Source organism: Pseudochaenichthys georgianus, chromosome 6, assembly GCF_902827115.2.
Source record: "Pseudochaenichthys georgianus chromosome 6, fPseGeo1.2, whole genome shotgun sequence".
Taxonomy (NCBI): domain Eukaryota; kingdom Metazoa; phylum Chordata; class Actinopteri; order Perciformes; family Channichthyidae; genus Pseudochaenichthys; species Pseudochaenichthys georgianus.
This window is the reverse complement of record NC_047508.1, coordinates 44,802,946-44,808,812: the sequence shown is the minus strand read 5'-3', so window position 1 is coordinate 44,808,812 and position 5,867 is coordinate 44,802,946. Positions and strand designations below refer to the sequence as shown.

Genomic DNA, 5,867 nt, shown 5'->3' with positions numbered 1-5,867 from the left:
ACTGCCACGATGACTCAGAAGGTGCCCTTTTTTTTTCTCTTGAGCACCTGCCCCTATAAATGTCTGTGCACGCCACTGTCAGGTTGGTCACAAAGTTAAATAACAAGCCTCAACAGTTCTTCCTCCACTCCCTCTTGGCAAACTGCCACTGAGAGGTGGAACCACATTGTAAGAGAAGAGTTTCCATTTCCCAGAAATCAAAGCTGTTGTTTGTCTGAGCGACAGCAGAGCAGCAGCCGAGACAAGTCTCTGATTCTCTGAAGAAACACTCAACTGAATCCAGCAGCTTCTTCTCAACAACACAGCAGGACTCTGCAAACACTGGTGAGTTCACTACAGACACATCACTGACTAAACATTTAGTCAGAGTTGGATTAAAATCAGACTGTATTACATCCATTTGACCATATAAAGAATATTACACAATATAAATGTGTCGGTTAAGATAAAAACCTCAACATTTACTTTAGCAACAGCCACAAAACAACTGCAATGTAAACTCTGGTTAAGTTAGGTTAGAGAGCATACAGTCAAAGCTAGCATTAGCTTGTACTGATTTTCCATATTTCCTGTATTTGAAAACATCTTTATAAATGACTCTATTAAAAAAAGTAGAATCTAAATAGTAGATTTGTTCTGGACTGTCCAAAGCATGGGATCTGGTGTTATGTTACAAGTGTTGCTTATAAAAAGGCATGACAATTACATATTTCATCTTATAAAACGGACAAGTCAAATCAAGCAATCTGATTGGTTCTTAGCTGTGATATACTGAGTGTATACCACGGGTCGAAATGTAAGTTACTTTTCACAACAAGTCAGTATCCCTCCGCGTCTGAGAAAAACAGTGTTCCAGTTTGAAAAGCATGCTTTTCAGCCCAACGGTATCTCTAGACATAGACATAAAACGGCAAAACATATTCAGTGTGCAGTTCCTTTGGCATGAGGGCAGGGATATCTAGATACTTTCCAAGGTTTGACATCATGAATTGTGCTACTTTTAAAGCAAGCAACAATGTTTTCAAATCTGTAATCACGTCGGGCCGAACCACGCCCCTTAGCTGTGATATAATGAGCATATACCACGGCCTGTCGTGAGCTATTGCTTAATTATATAATGTGTACACACTGTGGTTAGTAGCCTTGAGCTTTGAACCTGTTTCCGTAGTAACTGCTGTCTGCCTTTTGAAGCTGATAACGTTTACTGTTTTTTAACGACTAGTATTAACTTCAGTGACGCTCAGCAGAAGGTTTCACTCCTCTGTTCAACAACGGCAACATCCCCCAACAGTATTAGAGCTTACACATTGTGTTTCTTAGAGTTTGAACCGAATGCTGCTATGACTTTCCAGATTTCATTTGAACTTGAATTGTAATTCGTACAGACAAGAAACCTAAATGTGTTTGGTTGTCATTGGTCTACGTATGTCATTTCTAACATAAAACGTTGGGGTAGTTTACATGTTCGGGTTCATAGTAGGACTCAAAGAGAGAATATGTAATTAAAGTTTTTTGTTTTTTTCACTTGCTCTGTCCTCAGAGTGAAGACATGTCTGCTGCCAGCTGTCTGCTGACTGAAGATCAGTTTCTGTGCTCCATCTGTCTGGATGTGTTCACTGATCCAGTCAGCACACCATGTGGACACAACTTCTGTAAAGCCTGCACCTCTGAACACTGGGACAGAAATGTCCCGAGTCAGTGTCCCAACTGCAAAGAGGTGTTCAACATAAAGCCTGAGCTGCAGGTCAACACGTTCATCTCTGAGATGGCTGCTCAGTTCAGACAGTCAGCTCAACAGAAAGCCAGCAGCAGCAGCTCAGAGCGACACGTTGTCAAACCAGTGGAAGTTCCCTGTGACGCCTGCTCTGGAACCAGACTGAAGGCCCTGAAGTCCTGCCTGGTGTGTCTGGAGTCCTACTGTGAGACTCACCTGGAGCCTCACCTGACGAGAGCAGGCCTGAAGAAACATCAGCTGATCGACCCTGAGGAGAACCTGGAAGGCAGGATGTGTGTGAAGCACGATAAACTGCTGGAGCTGTTCTGTAAGACCGACCAGGTGTGTGTCTGCATGCTCTGCACTGTTTTAGAGCACAAGACACATGATGTTGTTCCTCTGAAAGAAGGATATGAAGGAAAGAAGGCTGAGCTGGGGAAGACAGAGGCTGAAACTCAGCAGATGATCCAGAAGAGACGACTGAAGATCCAGAAGATGAATCGCTCAGTGGAGCTCAGTAAGGAAGGAGCAGACAGAGAGATAGCAGATGGTGTTCAGGTCTTCACCGCTCTGAAGGAGTCTGTTGAGAGAAGCCAGGCCGAGCTCATGGACACCATCAATGAGAAGCAGAGAGAGACAGAGGAACAGGCTGAAGGCTTCATCAAAGAGCTGGAACAGGAAGTCTCTGAGCTGAAGAAGAGAAGCTCTGAGGTGGAGCAGCTCTCACGCTCTCCAAAGCGTCACGTCCCTGAACGCTGCTCCCCCCACCAAGAACTGGACAGAAGTCAGGGTCTGTCCACCTTCATATGAGGGGACTGTGGGGAGAGCTGTGACTCAGCTGGAGGAGACGCTCAGGAAACAGATGAAGAAGCTGCTTGAGGTGGAGCTGAAGAGGGTCCAGCAGTCTGAGGTGGAGCTGAAGAGGGTCCAGCAGTCTGAGGTGGAGATGAAGAGGGTCCAGCAGTCTGAGTTGGAGGTGACTCTTGATCCTGATACAGCACATCCCAACCTCATTCTGTCTGATGATGGAAAACAAGTGAATGATGGTGATGTGAGGAAGAATCTCCCAAACAATCCAGAGAGATTTGATTCTTGTCCTTGTGTTTTAGCAAAGCAGAGTTTCTCTTCAGGAAGATTTTATCACGAGGTTCAGGTTAAAGGGAAGACTGAGTGGGAGTTAGGAGTGGCCAGAGAGTCGATCAACAGGAAGGGACAGATCTCACTAACTCCTCAGAAAGGTTACTGGGTGATAGTGTTGAGGAATGAAAATGAGTACATAGCTGGTGCTGGTCCTGCAGTCCGTCTCTCTCTGAAGTCTCAGCCTCAGAAGGTGGGGGTCTTTGTGGATTATGAGGAGGGTCTCCTTTTATGATGTTGATGCTGCAGCTCTGATCTACTCCTTCACTGGCTGCTGCTTCAAAGAGAAACTCTACCCATACTTTAGTCCATGTCTTAATGAAGGTGGTGAAAACTCTGCCCCTCTGATCATCTCTCCTGTCAATCACACCGAGTAGAACAACCATTTGATTTTCCTCAGAAAGAGTCACTCTCACTAAATGTAATAAATGTATTCAACTGGGGAAGTACATTGTACACACTGTTAATGTTTCAGAATCTGATCACTTCTGGTTCACCTTGATGAGACGCACAATACTGATGAGTATGTTCTAATGTACTCTAGTTTATTCTACGGATTGCACTTCCTGCCGTCATGACTTGAAGTGATCAGAAAACTATTTACTCAGAAATAAACTGTTGCCACTTCTTTATATGTCAGGGGGACAACAAAGTATTTATTGTCTCAGAATGGTGTGTTCATTGTGTTTCATACTTGCAGACATTACTAGTGGAAGTAATGCATTCCTTTTTCATTAGTAAAATACTGTATATACACATTTATTTTATAATTTTCAAGTGAGGGGAACATGATGGGTCTCTGGTGTGTTTTAAAGGGGAAGTTCAGGATTCATTATGTTGGTACAAAATGTATTGACAGTTACTTTGAACATCAACAATATCTGATCATAAACATTAGGCTGCAGTGGTTTAACAAACGAGGGAAATTCAAATGTTACCTCTCAGCTGTCTGTGGTGTTATGGTAATTGTATTGCGTCCACCTCTCTGCACACTGCTTGTAAAGTTTGAACAAAGCCTCGATGGATTTTTGTCTTTTTTTAAATGTACGAACTGAAGTACAGTTTTCACTAGTTCTCAACTTAGGGAAAGTAGCTTAAAAAAATGCACTTAACTATTTCCATTTCTACTTAACTACATTTGTCTGACAGCTTTGGTTGTTCTGAAGCTTTATAAACTATTTAAAACCCTCTTGGATCAGCCGATCATAGATATTAAGATTGCTGTATATGTCTGCTAGAAATAAGGCCATCAACTGGTTAGCTTAGCTTAGCATAAAGACTGGGAACAGGGGAAGCCAGCCTGTCCAAAGGTAACAAAATCCACCTATCAGCAGCTCTGAATCCAGTTAGTTTAATCCATACCAAATCAGAGGAGTAAAAACATCAATAAGACGTTTAACAAGGGATTATGGGTCGGGCTATTTCTTGGCTGGGACCAAAACAAGTTGCCAAATAGTTTTTACATTTCAGTTTTCGTACAGAGATATATTAAGTACACTTAAAGGTGTATTTTGTCATTTTTTGGAAAAGCCAGGCTAACTATTTCCCCCTTTTCCGAGTATACATGCTAAACGAAGCTGATCTAAGTGTCTGATGGCTGCAGCCTGTGTCAGTGAGAGCGGGCTGACTGGTTGGACTGCTTCTAATGATTATGATCTCATTCTTCACCTTGAACACACTCCAGCACTGCCTGCACAGGTGAGACTAACTCTCTGCAAACGTCCCGTCTGACTGGGAGATAAATAAAGGGTTTTTTAAATATCAAAATTGCATGAAATATGCTTGTAAGTCTATGTTATTAATGCCCTGTTTATAAGATTGAGCTTATCATTTGAAATGTCATTATTTTTAAAGAGGTGGATGGAGAATAATATTACAATTAAAAATGTTTAACTTACATCATGACTTTGTTTTTATTACAGTACACGTTTTCTGAAACAGATGTTATAATCCTTAACACAATCATCAATAATCACTCTGTACATTTGACTATTGATGATATATGAACAAACCACTATTTTGATAAAAAAATTAAAAAGGCCTTGTATTGTGAATTTACATTTTGCAGTACACAGGTAATTAAGTTAAAAAAAATAGTAACTAATTCATATGACCACTTTTTGATTAAACCAAAACTGACATGGATAAGTATGGAGGCCGACAGGTGCCAACACACTTATTATAAACACGCTGCAGTTTCAAAACGATGCAAATATAAAAACACAAACCTGCCAAAACATGCAAATGAAGAATCATCGTTACCATCTTGACAACACATGCAACGTTTACTAAAAGTGCTGCATTCATGAAACGCTGCAAAAAGCTCAACGAAAACCAGTGGACAATAAGAGTCTGTCTCATAACTGCATCTTTCAGCCGCTGCTTTTAATTGAACTATTCACATCTTAAACTGCACTGTAACTTCTATTCATGTATCTTTTCTTTTACGGTTTATTTTATTATCTTTGCTTTTTAATGACTTTTTTTAAATGCCATTTTCTTAATGTCTTTCATTTTTGTAAAGCACTTTGAATTGCCTCGTGTTGAAAGGTGCTATATAAATGAACTTGCCTTGCCTTGAAATATGGATAACTGGCTAGATGACATTCATATTCATAACATAACAATCTCTAAAGATGGTCACTGGCTAGATGACACTGAGGATGATTGTGCAAGCTGTGTTTGAAATAGTATGTGACTCTAAATGTATTATATCAGTTCTTTTTTATTGGCATTTCTGGATTGAGGCGTACATTTGAAACTTCTCATTAAAGTAAATGCTGTTGCAAAGGATCTGCCATTTACATTCTGAGGAAAGCACTTTTAGTTTTAGTGGTGATGCGTAAATACCTGTGTCATTAAAGCAGTTCTGTAAAGGTGTGTTACTACCAGGTGTTTCCATGTGAACTTTGAGGGTGTCGCCCCCTGGTGGACAGACGTATACACTACACGCAGTCAAGTTTTGTACTGATTCTGAGGTACTTTATTTGACTTACCTTGAATATATTTTTTTGTA

At 40.8% G+C, this 5,867-nt stretch overlaps 1 pseudogene; it reads left to right on the top strand.

Moving 5' to 3' along the window:
* The first annotated feature begins 225 nt into the window (after positions 1–225).
* LOC117448350 (E3 ubiquitin-protein ligase TRIM21-like) lies at positions 226–4,702 on the top strand (annotated as a pseudogene).
* The last annotated feature ends 1,165 nt before the right edge of the window (positions 4,703–5,867 follow it).